The sequence below is a fragment of the Rhinopithecus roxellana genome, chromosome 19 (assembly GCF_007565055.1).
Source record: "Rhinopithecus roxellana isolate Shanxi Qingling chromosome 19, ASM756505v1, whole genome shotgun sequence".
In the NCBI taxonomy this organism is placed as follows: Eukaryota; Metazoa; Chordata; class Mammalia; order Primates; family Cercopithecidae; genus Rhinopithecus; species Rhinopithecus roxellana.
The window spans coordinates 10655163-10671229 of record NC_044567.1 but is presented as its reverse complement, the minus strand read 5'-3'; the positions used below and the strand labels follow the sequence as shown (position 1 = coordinate 10671229).

The 16067-nt window shown below is 44.2% G+C and overlaps 1 long non-coding RNA gene across 2 annotated transcripts in view; it reads right to left on the bottom strand.

Annotated features, from left to right (window-relative positions):
- Nucleotides 1-1443: 1443 nt before the first annotated feature.
- The window catches only part of LOC115894874, a 31330-nt gene continuing 16706 nt past the window's right edge, over nt 1444-16067 (bottom strand). For both annotated transcript variants that reach the window (XR_004055094.1, XR_004055095.1), the window contains exon 5: nt 1444-2103. This is a non-coding gene — a long non-coding RNA (uncharacterized LOC115894874). The remainder of the gene's footprint in view (nt 2104-16067) is intronic.

The following is a 16067-nucleotide window of genomic DNA, read 5'->3' as shown; positions in this document are numbered from 1 at the left end:
CGATATAATTAATATTCATGCATTACTTTCTGGGTATCTTCACCGACTGCTTGTTATGCCTTCCTTTAGCTCATCGCAGAATGAAAAAATGGGTTTTAACTGTTTGAAAACGACATATTAAGATCCTACATAAAAGAGGCATACAGAAAGTTCATCACTGTTTAAAATCAACTTATATTTACCAGCAACTCTACAAATTATCTTCTTTCTGTAACTCAAAAATTTAGTAGACAGCAACTATATTAGGATTCTTTCAAAGCATCCTGCAGTGATTATGGAATCACACTTTTGGATCTCCACAGAACGACTTTAAATCTTTTATTAAGTCTAACATGACTTGGCAAACCAGTATCTCACAAGGAAACCAAGTCTACCTTGGAACTACTACATTGTTAAACAATTTTTCAAGTTATCCAGAAATACTAAAAATAAACAGCACTTACCTCAAAAATCTCCTCTGGCACTACATCTTCATTTGTATACTCTTTCATTGTCATCTTGTAAAATGACATATTACCAGATGTTGCTGGTAAAAACTGATTAACATTTACATTTTCATCATGCTTAACAGTTTACAGAAGCATTATTCATTTTCTTTTTTCACCCTGTGGCAACATTTCATGACTGTAAAGCACTGAAATTCTCATCATCTCATTTTTGTAGAGAAATAACACAAAGAAATATGATTTTTTTTCCGACTAGCTAGGAGCTTGTAATTTATGTATTAGAACAACCATTTAAATTGTTTTTGAGCTGTATCTGATGCAATACTTTCTTAACATTAGATTTGCTTTTCTGTGATGTGCTAGGACATGAACCCAGGCAAAAAAAAAAAAAAAAAAAAAAGTTGGGGCCTCGTTTAACGTGGACCTATATTTTCTGGGCATTAAGGAGATCATAAAAACACCATCAAAACTATAAGTTAAAGTGCATTGATTAAATTTTTGAAATAATAATGAGACAAAAAACTTACAATTTATTTTGGTTGAAACAATTTTTATAATTGTTGCTATCTTTTCAAGAGACAAGGTCATGCTGTGTTGCTCAGGCTGCAGTGAGAGGGTGCCGTGGCTATTCACTGGCACCATCATTTCACACTACAGCCTTGAATTCCTGGGCTCAAGTCATTGTCCTGTCTCAATCTCTGGAGTAGCTGGGACTACAGTTGTGCACCACTGCACCTGGCTTTTGTGATTTTTCCCCAGTTGAAAAATAGTCAAACCTTAGACAAATTTCTTAGTAGGTCAAGCATAGTTGAACTATTTTTTTTCCTTACCAACTCTATAATTGATACACCTTGTCATTATTGTATTCACTTTATGATCCCCAGAAATAGACTCTTAGTATGTGTGAAATCACAGGATGATGCTATTGATCTGGGAGATCTTTGGTTGTCTTCTTGGAAGAAATAATTTACCCAAAAGACCAATTTGTAAAGCAAGCAAAGGTTTAATTGGAGAAACACAAGAACACTCCAAGAGAGGAGTGGGCTGACACTGCTAGAAACACCCCCAAGACATTCTGCATTGTGATCTTCTATTGTCTCAGTTCTTTTTTTACCCAGTTCTCACCAAAGTTTGGGGGATCCTCCCTTACTGTGTTTAATGCACATGCACTGGAACCAGTGATCGATATGAATCCTATCTAATGGTGGCACTGCTTATTACTGCCACCCCAGAAGGTATAGCCATGAATTTTGTACTAATTGTGCCTGCTCAGCTCTCAGGAATTTCTCTTTTGCCTTTTTCCTTCCTTATCATGATCTAGTTAACAACATTCTGACAATTCGACCATGGAGTGAGTGCTGGGCATCCTAAAAGGTGCTCCTGGGCGTTTTTTCCAACATGGATACCCCCCTTCATGCCTGCTCATATTGACTGTCTACTCTTACATTTCTCCCTCAAGGAGTTGGGGCTCAGAAATCTTTTGGAAGATGGGACAGAGGTCATTCTCTGAAGCTGCTTGCTGCTGAGAAGGGACATCGAGGGTCTTCAGGGTCCTTCCTCCTTGTTTCCTGTCATGGTGAGGATTTGACGATTGTTGTTTCATCTTGGAAGGTTTAACCCATGGTGTCCAGAGGAGACATGTAGGGACTTGGTTGTCCTGGAGGGAAAGAAAGAGGTTGATATCCCCATCACAAGATCATTTGAAGTCTGATGGTTTCTAGGTGAGAGGAAGTAAACTGAAAAGGTTCAGAAAGCAAGGCCTAAAAATGAGAAGGAAAATAGAGGCCAGGGGTCCCAAGAAAGGGAAGAGCTGAGAATGTAGACCAGGTGACACCCCAGCAGAGTCAACCCTTAGCATCCCTTTCCCAAAGGTCAGAGGCCTGGTTTATAAGATCTCTAATGTGCTCCTGGACATGTCCTCATCTGTTAAAAGAAAAATAAAAGAATTATATTAGAAATCTGAAAACCAAAGGAAAGGAGATACTATAACCTTTGAGAAGTAGTTCTCCATTCTGATATTTGAAGACAATGAGCTTGAGGTAGGAATCCTTAAGTCTTCTCTTGGATTGTGTATTTTGTTGAGACCTAAACTGTCATTAAACTTTCCATTCTAGGACTGGGATCATAATACATGTTGCCAATAAAGATCTGGTCTGCTCCTTCACTAGAAGTCTGTAGTAAAATCTGCTAGAATTTCCTTCTGTGAAGATTGCAAAAGACAAATGCTGAGTGTTTATTTTTTTCCCCAAATTGTAGGAGGTCAGTCAGGGTGATGGAAGAAATTATAGGAAAAAGATGTAAACCTTATTGGAAGGCTGGGAGGTTTTGCAAAAGCTTCAAAAGAGGATTTTGCTGAAGGTAGCTAAATTCTGTCAGGGTAGATAATAAGGAAGTGTAAGGGAATTGATCTAGATAAGTTAGTTTGCTTAGGTCTCAGAACCTGGCCTTGAATCATCTGCATGCAGGACTGTTCTCTCGGAAAGGGGGGTGGACCATGTTAATTACCCACAAGTTGTGGTGTCTCAAAGCCTTTATCATTAAATCAGTACTAAATAAATGCCCGCAGCACAGGCTTGTTGGGGCTGTAGCTGCTGTGACTCTTTACGATATCCTCTTTGTCTGGGAGCAGCCCGGTCCTCTAGCTTCAGGCTCAGACAAAAAATCCGTTGTCTGTGTACATTTTTCTTCCATCACTGGGCCAGGGTCTGCAAGTCAGACCCAGCAGGTGGTACCCCGTGTAAGGAACGCTGCAACAAATCATGACGGAACCCTTAAAAACGAAGGTGAACAGACTGTGCTGTCAGTAAGCAAATCATTGATGTCTGCTTAGGATTTCCAAGTTTGAGGGAATTGTTCAGGCTATGGTTTCATCACGGGACAACGGTTATCAGATCAGCAGCAACAGTTTATAGAAGTATTGAAACAGCTGCTTAAAGTACGTGGAACCTTGGTTTCACAGGCTCAATTAAGGGACCCCATGCAAACTGTTGTTTCTCATAACCCATGGGAAATAGGCATGCTAGAAGTAGAGCTCTGGGAATAAAGCAGGCTAGATGTAAAGCTCTGGGAACAAGTGGGGAGAAATCTTAACATCATGTACAAGGGCAATGGTTCTCAATAACATCTCTAACGTTATGGCCCTTAGTCTGGGCTGCTTTGGTCCTGCTCTACATGGAAGAGCCCAAAAAAGGGAAGGGAAGAGGAGCTATCACCTACCTTACCGCCTTCTCCTTCCCGCTCAGTCCAGCCATTAGCAAGCAAAAATAACAGAGAGGAAATGGAGATTCTGCCTGATCCCCTTCCTCAAATAAATTGGAAAAAAGACAAGGGATACGCTACAGCTATGGGACCCTGTCTTAGGCAAGCAGCATTAGAAGGGGAGCTCTTAGCCTACCCAGTAATGCAAGACCAAAAAGGCAATCAGGTACATGAACTCATCTCTTTTTACTCTTATAAAGAGATACGAAAAAACATGAAAAGAAATGGAGCCACTAGCTCATTTATGAAAGGAATAATTGAAGCCATAGCAGACAACTTCTGCATGACCCCATGGGACTGGTCAGTGCTAGCTAAAACAACTTTGGAGCTCGGCCAATACCTCTGCTGGAAGGCAGAATATGATGAGTTGTGTGAACAAGTCAACCAGAATCAAGTGACTAGGCAAGACATGATACCTGTTATGCTCTAGGGCAGGGATCCCCATGTCCGGGGTCCCCATGCCCATGTACAACAAGAACTAAATTTTGTTCCCCAAGCCTATGCACAAGTGTCTTTGCACGCTCTCAGGGCTTGGGACTGAATTCCCAAAAGTGGAGTTCAATAGGGATCTTTTATAAACGTTCAACAATGGCATCAGGAGCAATTTGTTGAATTTATCAATTGGTTAACCCAGGCAATTAAGAGACAAATTCGTCATGCCCAGGCCGCTGAAACCTTATTGTTGCAATTAGCTTATGAAAATGCTAATGTCAACTGCCAGCAAGCAACGCAGGCAATCAGAGGAAAGGCAGCCACAGTTGGAGAACTTATACAAGCATGTCAACTGGTTGGGACTGAAACACACAAAGCCAAAATATTGGCTATGGCATTAAGACCTCCTAAAATGAAAAGGGAGAAAAACCCAAATTGTTTTCTATGCGGAGAGCCAGGTCATATGAAGAGGGAATGCCCCAATAGTAGAGACCAAGGCAACTCAGGAAAAGAACCACCTTCTATACGCCCCCGATGTAAAAAGGGGAAACATTGGGCAAATCAATGCAGGTCCAAATTTGATAAAAACGGCAACCCCCTAAGTAATCAGGTGGGAAACTTCCTGAGGGTCCAGCCCCAGGCCCAGCTCCAAACTGGAGCAATGCCAGTGGCTTTCCTCAGTTGGATGCAAAGCCCACAGTCCTCTCTCTCTCAGAGCAGCCAACAGTGACAGCGCAGGACTGGACTTACTCTGCCCCAATGAATTAGTGTTAAAAGAAGTACAAGACCCTAAAAGGGTACTGGAATCTGGGACCCACTGTCTCTGGAAACAGTAGGAATCTGGGATCAAGCCTATCCAGTAAAGGAATCAGTGTGCTCACCAGGGTAATTGACAGTGATTATCAAGGTGAGATATTAGTTATGATGGAATGTAAAGGTCTGTATGTTCTTCCCCCTAGATCAAAGATAGCTCAGTTACTACTTTAACCATACTGGGTTCACAATACCCAAGGAAAGGAAAGGGGAAAGGGAAGTTTTTGAAGCACGGGAGCCACAGGAGTATATTGAAATCAATTAGTTCCTGATCAGAGACCCATGATTACCTTAAAAATTGGAAATAAAAATTTTACTGGCTTATTGGACACAGGGGCAGACATTTCCATCACTAGTGATCAAAACTGGCCAGAAACTTGGTCAGAAACAAACAATTGTACGCATCAGGGAAGCACACACAGCCAAGCAGAGCATGCGCCCCCTAACATGTTGTGATTCAGAGGGAATAAAATCAGTTATACAACATCTAATCATACCCATCCCTGTTAATCTTTGAGGATGGGACATATTAGCCCAATGGGGGGGGGTCACTCTGCAGACCCCTTTCTAATAATGGCCACTGTTATTATCCCTCCCATAACCCTAATGTGGCTCTCTCAAAATCGTATTTGGTTAGAACAGTAGCCTTTAAAGGGAGAGAAATTACAGTAAGTCCATGAATTAGTTGAGGAGCAATTAAAATCCAGCCATATAGAACCATCAAAGTCCTTGGAATTCACCCATTTTCATCATTCCCCCAAATCTGGCCAAGTGGAGACTTTTACATTACTTATAGGCTACCAATGCTAATTTGCAACCTATGGGGCCCCTTCAACAGGGCCTCCCTTCCCCCAGAGAGGTTCCTCAAAATTGGCCTATACTCATTATTGACTTAAAAGACTGCTTTTATATTATTCCCCTTGCAGAACAGCACAGAGAAAAATTTGCATTTACCATAACAGCCATCAATAATGAAAGGGCAGCTCACTGACTGCATTGGAGATGCTTCCTCAAGGAATGCTAAACAGTCCTATCATGTGTCAGTATCACGTAAATCAGGTTTTGCTCTCCAGCAGAAAACAATTTCCTAATTACAAGATTATTCATTTTATGGATGGTATTTTACTGGCAGACCCAACGCAGCCAGAACTTTTAAGTTTGTATGCCTCTGTCTTAAAGAATACACAGTTAAGAGGTTTAATCTTGGCACCTGAAAAACTACAAATGTCCTCTCCTTTGAAATGTCTTGGATACATACTTACTTCCTGGTCAGTAAGACCTCAAAAGTTTAAGTTAAATACTAGCAACTGTCATACTTTAAATGATGATCAAAAATTACTGGGTGATATTAATTGGCTTTGCCCCACCTTGTGCATCACTTCTGATAAGCTGCAAAGACTGTTTTCTAACCTAAAGGGCAATACAGCCCTAGACTCTCCCAGGTATTTAACTCTTGCAGCAAAAAGAGAAATTGAGGAAATAGAGCAAGCTACTTCTCAGAGACAACTAGATTGCATAGACTCAAAATACTCAGTTCAACTGCTTTTTTTTTTCCCTACTAAACATTCCCCAACAGAATTAATAGGACAGATGGCCCCAGTGCTACACTTCCTAGAATGGGCTTTTGACTCACATACTGGGACTAATACTTTATATCCCTATATCCAGTTAGTTAAGAAAGTCATCTATTCAGGCCACAGATGATGCAAACAGCTGCTAGGTTATGACCCTGATGTCATCAAAATTGCTTTAAGTAAAAAGCAATTTGAAGCAGTACAGCCTGTATCTCTAGGTCTTTAGATAACACTCTCTGATTATGTAGGCCATATAGAGCATGTCCTTCCTGCTGACAAACTAATTCAGTTCTTATCTCGTATCCCTGTAGTTGTGCCTACAAAACTAGTTCACTCCCCCATACCTAATGCTTTCATGCTTTTTATTGATGGCTCTGGTAAAAATGGAAAAGGGGCTAATTTCCTTACTTGTTCTGGATTTACTAGCACTCAGAGAACTGAGGTTGGAGCCTTAATATTGGCCCTGGAGACCTTTTCCACTCAGTCTATCAACATTGTTAGTGATTCTGCTTACTCTATTTATTGCAGAACCTTGAGACAGCCCTCATTAATTCTACTCTTGACCCCACCCTGTGTGCAATTTTTCTGTGACTTCAGCAATTGCTAGATCAAAGTAAGCATCCTATTTTTATCACACATACTCAAGCCCACAGCTCACTCCCTGGCCCACCAGTTCATGTCAGTGATCAAGCAAACCTTCAAGCTATGACATCACTGCTTGACCAAGCCACCCAATCGCATCAATTTTTCCACCAAAATTGGAGGAACTTAACTAAACTATTTCAACTTACCCAAAGACTAAATATTATCCTGCAATGCCCAGATTGCCAGCTCACAGGCACATGCCCTCCTTCAACAGGTGTTAACCCTAGAGGACTAGAAACTAATCAGTTATGGCAAACAGATGTTACACACATCCCTCAATTTAGAAAACTAAGATATGTACATGTATCCATTGATACCAATTCTCACCTAATTAGCGAACATGCTTTACCTGGAGAGTCCACCCGATATGTCATGAAACATCATCTTTTAACTTTGCGTTTATGGGGCAGCCCACAAAAATTAAAACTGACAATGGTCCGGCTTATGCCAGCTCACAACTTCAACAATTTTGTCACACGTGGAACATTCAACATTCCACAGGCATCCCGTATAACCCCTAAGGACAGGCCATAGTAAAACGTGTCCATTGCATCCTTAAAAATACGCTCAGAAAAAAAAAGGGGGGGGGGGAATGTAAGGAACCTGCAACACTATTGGCACAAGCCTTATTTATCATTAATTTTTAAAAACTTAAGTGATAAATTTCAATCAGCTGTTGAAAAGCACTTTGCTAAAACCTCTCAAGAATAAAACCCACAATTTTATGGAAAGATGCAAACAGTAATATATGGGTGTGGTCCAAGTGATTTGCTAACATGGCGAAGAGGATATGCGTCTGTTCACATCCTCTCAAGTCCTCTTTGGATTCCAGCAGGACACATCAAACCATACCACGGCATGGCTAGGACCCATCCCAGTACCAGAAATGAAGAGAATGACCCTGTAGGACACGCAGCTCTGGACGATGCGGCTCTTTTGGATGACACAAGCCCCGGACATTACCTGGGGGATGCTGAAGAAGACAATTCAGGAGGCTGAGCAAATCCTGCTCTGGACACAAACACCATTCACTCCAGATAATTTGTTCCTTGTTATGCTCTCTATTGTACATTGCAACTCACATAGGGTGTTGATCCTTTTTATGCTCTCATTTTGCTTGCAACCCATACCTGCTACACTCTATTGGGCTTATCTCTTAGATCCACCTTTTTTCCGGCCTGCTTCCTGGGCAGACCACCCCCTTCCCAGCCTCTAATAACACAACTGCTGGGCTAGGAGTGACTGACTTGCCCCAGTGGGGTCCCTCATTAATGACACACATTGGACTAAGGTGCCAGGTAACACTACATATCACTCTACTATCCTCCCACTGTGTGTAAGTTATAATAGTTCTAACCCTTACTGTGTACCTGCCCAAACACTGTGATGGCTGCATCATGGCAAAGGAAATGCCTTCACATTCTTGGTTGCAGGGAGCCTTAAACCAGGCAATGCAATCAATGTCACTTTTCCCAACATTCCTTCCTATGCTAAAGAATGTAGAAGGGAAAGTAATGGATTCCACTTTTGCTGGGAAGTCTGTCACAGGGAAGAAGCTCATAGCCTCCAGATAGGCAATTATAATATCTTAGACCGAAACCCCCAATGCCATTTTCAGAGCGACCATACTGATGTCTGCATTCATCGTGGTATCAATCACAGTTTCATAGCCACGTCCTGTTCCCCTATAATTTGAGTCGATGGAGGGATAGGATATCCCAGACCCCAAGTAGAGTCCATGCCACCCGAAGCCACTTTATGGTGCCTGGGACACCTTAGCATCTCCCTTAACACCAGGCATGGGATATACCATAATTCCAGTAACAATTATACTATGATCTTTATTCTTAATCACACAGATCAGTGCCTAATTTGCACTACCCATCCACATATTTTCCTTATGGGAACCAATATTTCCATTATACCTCAAAAATCCATGTTTGTGACCCAAGTGCAGTGACAGACTTCATTTGCCTCATGCCTCACTAATTACAATATATCTCATTTAAATACCACAAGAGTCATGGTATTAAGGAGACAATCTGAAGCACTCCTACCAGTCAATTTGACATGCAATTGGCAATGTTCCTCTGTTCTTGCCACCTTAGAATGTGCCCTGCCCCAGGTCAGACACAAAAGATTCATAGGCACATTTATAGTCCTTATAGTCTCAGCCACAGTCACCTTGGCAACTGCTAGTGTTGCTGTGGCCTCCATTACTGAACCAGTACAAATAGCTACCTTTGCAGATAACTTGGCCAGAAATGTGTCTAACAAGCTTCTCTTACAGCAGGGTAAAGATCAAAAGATTCTGGTATGCCCACAAGCCCTCAGGGCTGCCTTAGAATATGTAGGGAAGTGACAATATGCACTGGCATTCCAACAGCAATTATACTGTGACTGGGAGCATAAGAGTATCTGTGTCGCTTCTCTACTTTGGTATCAATCAATACATAGTTGGGATGAAGTGAAACAACACCTGTGGGGAACCATATATAATAATTTATCAGGAGACATAAGGCGACTTAAAACTAAAATTCTAGAATCCCTAAATGTCGTATATCTACACGTCCAACAGACAGCCATATGGCAGGATGTGCAAGAACATCTCTCCTGAATAGATACCCACTCCTGAGGGTCACTCCTTGACTGGAAAAGAATGTTATTGATTATACTCATGTTTGTGTTTGTCTTATGTTATTTACTAATTCTAGGATGCAAAGCAGGAATACAAGTCATAACCACTGCACCAGACAAACCTGTTGCTGCACACATCTGTATTCTTCAGTCAACAAAACCTGATGTAAAAAAAAGAAAAGGGGGAGATGTAGGAGATTGGTCAGGGTGGTGGGAGAAATTATAGGAAAAAGAGGCAAACCTTCTTGGAAGGCCGGAAGGTTTTGCAAAAGCTTTGGAAGACGATTTGGTTGAAGGGAGCTGAATTCTCTCAGCGCAGATAACAAGGAAATGAAAGGGAATTGATCTAGACAAGTTAGTTTGCTTAGGCCTTGGAACCTGGCTTTTAATCATCTAGGCACAGGACTGCTCTCTCTGGAGAGGGTGACTATGTTAGCGCAGATAACAAGGAAATGAAAGGGAATTGATCTAGACAAGTTAGTTTGCTTAGGCCTTGGAACCTGGCTTTTAATCATCTAGGCACAGGACTGCTCTCTCTGGAGAGGGTGACTATGTTAATCACCCACAACTTGTGTTGACTCAAAGCCTTTGTCATTAAATCTGTACTAAATAAATGCCTGCAACACTTGCTTGTCAAGGCTGTGGCTGCTGTGACTCTTCACAGCATCCTCCTCAGTGTCAGTGAATGACCTGGTACCCTAGTCATGGGCCCAGGGAAAAAACTTGTGTCTGTGTATATTTTTTCATTCCTCACTCAGCCAGGGTCTGTGGGTCAGACGTGGCACCAAATGATGTCTAAATAATGTGTTGTTTAAAAAGTCACCATGAGTGAATGAAACATACCACAAATAATGTGTCTCCATCTGATCAGAGGTCCATCTTGCTCCAAGCTCCATCTTGCTCCAAGCTCAATCTGCTCCCAGCCCTATCTTGCTTGGAGCTCCATCTGCTCCGAACTCCATCTTCCTCGGAGTTCCAATCACTCCGAGTTCTATCTTAACGCTAAACACCTTTTGCTCTGAGCTACATCTGCTCCAACTTAAACCTTCATAAGGACTTCAACTTGATCAGAGCTCTATCTGCTCTGAGCTCCATCTGCTCTGTGCTCCATCTTGCTCATAGCTCCATCTAATCCGAGCTCCACCTTGCTGGGAGCTCCATGTGATCTGAGATCCATCCTGCTCAGAGTTGCCTCTGCTCTAAGGTCCATATGGCTCCAAGCACCATCTGCTCTCAGCATCATCTACTGAAAACTAAACCTTGACCAGAGCACCATATTGCTTGGAGCTCCATCTGCTCTGAGTTCTATCTTGGTCGAAGTGCCATCATGCTCGGAACTCCATCTGCTCCAAACTCTATCTCGCTCAGAGCTCCATCTCCTCAGAGTTCCATCTCGCTCAGACCTCCATCTTGCTCAAAGTTCCATCTGCTATGAGCTCCCTCTTGCTTATAACTTCATGTGCTCAGAGCTCCAACTGTTCCGAGCTCCATCATACCCCAGGCAACATCTGATCCAACCTCCATTTTGCTTTTAGCTCCATCTGCTGCTCCATCCGCCTTACTCGGAGCTCAAATAACTCCAAGCTCCATCTGCTCCAAGCTCCATCTTGCTCAGAGCACCATCTTCTTAGAGATCCAGCTGCTCCAAGTTCCATCTTGTTGAAAGCTCTAACTGCTCCAAGTGTTATACCTTGCTAAGAGATCCAATCACTTTGAGGTCCATCATGCCTTTAACATCATCTTCAACGTGGTCCATCTTGCTTAGAGCTCCATATGCTTCGAGCTCCATCTTTCTGAGTCACATCAGCTCAGAGCTCTGTTTTACTCTGAGCAACATCCAATCACTTCGAGCTCCATTTTGCCCTGAGCACCATCTGCATGGAGCTACATCTTGCTCTGAGGACCATCTGCTCAGAGAACCAACTTCTTCAGAGCTGGAATCACTTCGAGGTCCATTTTGCCCTGAATGCCATTGGCCCAGAGCTCCACCTTGCTCTGAGGATCATCTGTTTGGAGGTCCATCTTACTCTGAACAACATCTCTATGTTCCATCTTGCTTGGAGCTCCATCTGTTCTGAGCTCCATCTTGCTTTTAATCATTTTGAGCTCCATCTTGCTCTGAGAACCATCTGCTCAGAGCACCATCTGCTCAGAGCTCTGTCTACTCAGAGCTCCATTTGCACAAAACTCCATCTTGCTCAGGGCTCCTATCATTCTGACCTTCATCCTGCTCTGAGGACCATCTGCTCCCAGCTCCATCTTGCTTGGAGAAACAATCCATCTGAGCTCCATCTTGCCCTGAGCACCATCTGCTCAGACATCCACGGTTTTCGGAGCTCCAATCACTTTGTGCTCCATTTTGCCCTGAGCGCCATCTCTTCAGAGATCCATCTTCTTTAGAGCTCCAATCACTTTGAGCTCTATCTTGCTCTGAGCTCCATCTTACTGTGACCAACATCTTCTCCAAGCTTCATCTTGCTCGGAGCTCCATCTGCTTTGAGCTCCAGCCTGTTTGGGGCTCCAATGACTCTGAGTTCCATCTTGCCCTGAGCACCATTTGCTCAGAAATCCATGCTCTTTGCAGCTCCAATCACTTTGAGCTCCATTTTGCCCTGAGCGCCATCTGTAATGAGCTACATCTTGCTTGCTCTGAGAACCATCTGCTTAGACAGCCATCTCCTTTGGAAATCCTATCACTTCGAGGTCCATTTTGCGCTGAGTGCCATCTGCACGGAGCTCCATCTTGCTCTGAGGACCATCTGCTCAGGGCTGCATCTTACTGTGAAAAACATCTCTGAGTCTCATTTTGCTTGGAGCCCCATCTTCTCTGAGCCTCAGCTTGCCAGGAGCTCCAATCACTCTGAGCTCCATCTTGCTCTGAGCACCATCTTCTCGGAGCGCCATCTTACTCTCTAAGCAACATGTTTTCTGAGCTCCATCAGCTCTGAGATCCAGCTTCCTTGGAGCTCCAATCACTCTGAGCTCCATGTTGCTCTGAGCACCACCTGCTCAGAGCTAAGCAACATGCTTTCTGAGCTCCATCTGCTCCGAGCTCCAGCTTGCGTAGAGCTCCAATCACTCTGAGCTCCATCTTGCTCTGAGCACCATCTGCTCAGAGCTTCATCTTACTCTAAGGAACATCTTGTCTGAGCTCGTCTGCTCTGAGCTCCAGCTTGCTCAGCGCTCCAATCACTCTGAGCTCCATCTTGCTCTGAGCACCATCTGCTCGGAACTCCATTTTTTCTAAGCAACATCTTTTCCGAGATCCACTTTGCTCGTAACTCCAGTCACTCAGAGCTCCACCTTGCTCGGAGCACCACCGGCTCAAGAGCTAAGCAACATGCTTTCTGAGCTCCATATGCTCTGAGCTCCACCTTGCTTGGAGCTCCAATGACTCTGAGCTCCAACTTGCTGTGAGCACCATCTTCTCGGAGTGCCATCTTACTCTCTAAGCAACATGTTTTCTGAGCTTCATCAGCTCTGAGTTCCAGCTTCCTTGGAAGTCCAATCACTCTGAGCTCCATGTTGCTCTGAGCACCACCTGCTCAGAGCTAAGCAACATGCTTTCTGAGCTCCATCTACTCCGAGCTTCAGCTTGCTCAGAGCTCCAATCACTCTGAGCTCCATCTTGCTCTGAGAACCATCTGCTCAGAGCTTCATCTTACTCTAGGGAACATCTTTTCTGAGCTCGTTTGCTCTGAGCTCCAGCTTGCTCAGCGCTCCAATCACTCTGAGCTCCATCTTGCTCTGAGCACCATCTTCTCGGAGGGCCATCTTACTCTCTAAGCAAATGTTTTCTGAGCTCCATCAGCCCTGAGTTCCAACTTCCTTGGAGCTCCAATCACTCTGAGCTCCAGGTCGCTCTGAGCACCACCTGCTCAGAGCTAAGTAACATGCTTCCTGAGCTCCATGTGCTCCGAGCTCCAGCTTGCTCAGAGCTCCAATCACTCTGAGCTCCATGTTGCTTTGAGCACCACCTAGTAAGACCTAAGCAACATGCTTTCTGAGCTCCATCTGCTCCGAGCTCCAGCTTCCTCAGAGCTCCATCTTGCTCTGGGCACCATCTGCTCAGAGCATCATCTTACTCTAAGGAACATCTTTTCTGAGCTCATTTCCTCTGAGCTCCAGATCGCTCAGCGCTCCAATCACTCTGAGCTCCATCTTGCTCTGAGCATCATCTTCTCGGAGCGAGAAATTACTATCTAAGCAACAGATTTTCTGAGCTCCATCAGCTTTGAGTTCCAGCTTCTTTGGAGCTCCAATCACTCTGAACTCCATGTTGCTCTGAGTAACACCTTCTCAGAGCTAAGCAACATGCTTTCTGAGCTCCATCTGCTCCAAGCTCCAGCTGGCTCAGACCTCCATCTTGCTCTGAGCACCATCTGCTCAGAGCTTCATCTTACTCTAAGGAACATCTTTTCTGAGCTCGTTTGCTCTGAGCTCCAGCTTGTTCAGCGCTCCAATCACTCTGAGCTCCATCTAGATCTGACACCATCTGCTCAGAGCTTCATGTTATGCTAAGAAACATCTTTTCTGAGCTCGCTTGCTCTGAGCTCCAGCTTGCTCAGAGCTCCATTCACTCTGAGCCATCTTACTCTGAGCACCACCTTCTGAGAGTGCCATCTTACTCTCTAAGCAACATTTTTTCTGAGCTCCATCAGCTCTGAGTTCCAGCTTCTTTGGCACTCCAATCACTCTGAACTCCATGTTGCTCTGAGCAACACCTTCTCAGAGCTAAGCAACATGCTTTCTGAGCTCCATCTACTCTGAGCTCCAGCTTGCTCAGAGCTCTATCTTGCTCTGAGCACCGTCTGCTCAGAGCTTCATCGTACTCTAAGGAACATCTTTTCTGAGCTCGTTTGCTCTGAGATGCAGCTTGCTCAGAGCTCCAATCACTCTGAGCTCCATCTTGCTCTGAGCACCATCTGCTCAGAGCTTCATCTCACTCTAAGGAACATCTTTTCTGAGCTCGTTTGCTCTGAGCTCCAGCTTCTTTGGAGCTCCAATCACTCTGAAGTCCATGTTGCTCTGAGCAACACCTTCTCAGAGCTAAGTAACATGCTTTCTGAGCTCCATCTGCTCCGAGCTCCAGCTTGCTCAGAGCTCCATCTTGCTCTGAGCACCATCTGCTCAGAGCTTCATCTTACTCTAAGGAACATCTTTTCTGAGCTCGTTTGCTCTGAGCTGCAGCTTGCTCAGAGCACCATCTGCTCAGAGCTTCATCTCACTCTAAGGAACATCTTTTCTGAGCTCGTTTGCTCTGAGCTCCAGCTTCTTTGGAGCTCCAATCACTCTGAACTCCATGTTGCTCTGAGCAACACCTTCTCAGAGCTAAGCAACATGCTTTCCGGACTCCAACTGCTACGAGCTTCAGCTTGCTCAGAGCTCTATCTTGCTCTGAGCACCATCTGCTCAGAGCTTCATCTTATTCTAAGGAACATCTGTTCTGAGCTCGTTTGCTCTGAGATGCAGCTTGCTCAGAGCTCCAATCACTCTGAGCTCCATCTTGCTCTGAGCACCATCTGCTCAGAGCTTCATCTCACTCTAAGGAACATCTTTTCTGAGCTCGTTTGCTCTGAGCTCCAGCTTGCTCAGCGCTCCAATCACTCTGAGCTCCATCTAGATCTGAGCACCATCTGCTCAGAGCTTCATCTTACTCTAAGAAACATCTTTTCTGAGCTCGCTTGCTCTGAGCTCCAGCTTGCTCAGCGCTCCAATCACTCTGAGACGTCTTGCTCTGAGCACCATCTTCTGAGAGTGCCATCTTACTCTCTAAGCAACATGTTTTCTGAGCTCCATCAGCTCTGAGTTCCAGCTTCCTTGGAGCTCCAATCACTCTGAGCTCCATGTTGCTCTCAGCACCATCTGCTCATAACTTCATGTACTCTAAGGAACATCTTTTCTTAGCTCGTTTGCTGTGAGCTCCAGCTTGCTCAGCGCTCCAATCACTGAGCTCCATCTTGCTCTGAGCACCATCTGCTCAGAGCTTCATCTTACTCTAAGGAACATCTTTTCTGAGCTCGTTTGCTCTGAGCTCCAGCTTGCTCAGCGCTCCAATCACTGAGCTCCATCTTGCTCTAAGCACCATCTGCTCAGAGCTTCATCTTACTCTAACAAACATATTTTCTGAGCTCGCTTGCTCTGAGTTCCAGCTTGCTCAGTGCTCCAATCACTCTGAGCCATCTTGCTCTGAGCACCACCTTCTGAGAGTGCCATCTTACTCTCTAAGGAACATGTTTTCTGAGGTCCATCAGCTCTGAGT